Source organism: Sinocyclocheilus grahami, unplaced genomic scaffold, assembly GCF_001515645.1.
Source record: "Sinocyclocheilus grahami isolate Dianchi unplaced genomic scaffold, SAMN03320097.WGS_v1.1 scaffold2291.1, whole genome shotgun sequence".
Lineage (NCBI taxonomy): Eukaryota > Metazoa > Chordata > Actinopteri > Cypriniformes > Cyprinidae > Sinocyclocheilus > Sinocyclocheilus grahami.
Genome location: NW_015507470.1, coordinates 8,593 through 10,380, shown reverse-complemented (window position 1 = coordinate 10,380; position 1,788 = coordinate 8,593). Strand labels below are relative to the sequence as shown.

General features: G+C 37.9%; 1 pseudogene; it reads left to right on the top strand.

The window, feature by feature from the left end:
* The window catches only part of LOC107574624 (uncharacterized), a 38,307-nt pseudogene that overhangs the window by 33,497 nt on the left and 3,022 nt on the right, over positions 1-1,788 (top strand).

The following is a 1,788-nucleotide window of genomic DNA, read 5'->3' as shown; positions in this document are numbered from 1 at the left end:
CCCACTGACACCCTCTCACTTGACCCACTGACACCCTCTCACTTGACCCACTGACACCCTCTCACTTGACCCACTGACACCCTCTCACTTGACCCACCGACACCCTCTCACTTGACCTACTGACACCCTCTTGCTTGACCCACTGACACCCTCTCACTTGACCCACTGACACCCTCTCACTGACACCCTCTCACTTGACCCACTGACACCCTCTCGCTTGACCCACTGACACCCTCTCGTTTCACCCACTGACACCCTCTCATTTGACCCACTGACACCCTCTCACTGACACCCTCTCATTTGACCTCTCTGCAAGTCAGCCTATTTTCTGAGGGGAGTCACTTTCTACTGTTCTTCAAAAAATGTTAAAAAGTTATAACTTCAAAGCTAAAAAATCAAGTCTTCCAATAAAATGAAAGTGATTGGGCCTCTATATATGACAGTGACAAGACAGACTGACAACAGAGGTTGTGACAGTCATTTTTGTAACCATTGATGAGGATTTGGTCTGAGAGGAGGATTTCTGACAGGAAAGTGTACTTTTTGAAGTTTTTTACATTATTGATCATTAAAAAGTTAAGGGGGAAATGTCAAAGTAAAAAAAAAAAAAAAGAGAGGAGTCCTGTCAGAGACTGCCCTCTTTCCACTCTCTGACAGAAAAATAAATTTTCTGAGGTAAATCTTCACTTCACAAGAAATATTTTTTATTATATTCAATAAATAAATTACATGAAAAATTCTTGAAATATGAAGTTAAAAAGGACAACACTTTTAATTTAGAAGACATGTGAACTGTGTGTGTGAACATTAATATTTTTTAATGTTTTTGAAAAAAGTATCTTATGCTTACCGAGGCTGCATTTATTTAACCAAAAATACAGAACAAAAACGGTAATATTGTGAAATATTATTACAATTTATAAAAAGGCAATTTACACTACCATTCAAAATCTTTTGAAACAATACACACTACCTTTCAAAAATTGAATTTTCTCCCACTTTTTTTGAAATTGTTTCTTTTTAACTGTAATCAAAGAATCCTGAAAAAAGTATCACGTTCCAATTTTTTTTAAAGTATATTAAAATAGAAAACCATTACTTTTAACTGTAATAATATTTCATAATATTATTGTTTTTATTTCTGTATTTTTTATCAAATAAATTCAGCCTTGATGAGCAGAAGAGACTTCTTTCAAAACATTAAAAATCGAACTGTTTTTATTTATATATTTATTTTGACAGTTTTCACAAGTACCTTTCTCTGTATTTTCTTTTCCACAGAATGGCAGCTCCATCTTCTCCCGCGGCATTATTAAGGTGCAAGTGCGTGGAGACCCGTATAACCGCGCACTGACCTACGCTATGAAAGGAAAAAAAATAGAAGTAGCTCTCTGTATTTTCTTTTCCACAGAATGGCAGCTCCATCTTCTCCCCCGGCATTATTAAGGTGCAAGTGCGTGAAGACCCGTCTAACCGCCGCGCACTGACCTACGCTATGAAAGGAAAAAAATAGAAGTAGCTAAAGTTAAAACAGAAATGGTTAGTGCACTTACTGATGGTACAAATGTGTACCTAAATAAAAAAGAAGGGCTCAACCCCAAATTTGAGGACGGGGTGAGTTACATCTTACAAAACTACACCCTGTCCAACACATATGGACAAATTAATTTATTCGTTGGGCCTGGAACGCTGAAGTTTAAGACCGTGCCGCAGGACATCAGCGAAGAGGCACAGAATGCTGCAAAAGAGGCCCTGTGTCCACCTTCAGCCAGCATGACAGGTGAAGAG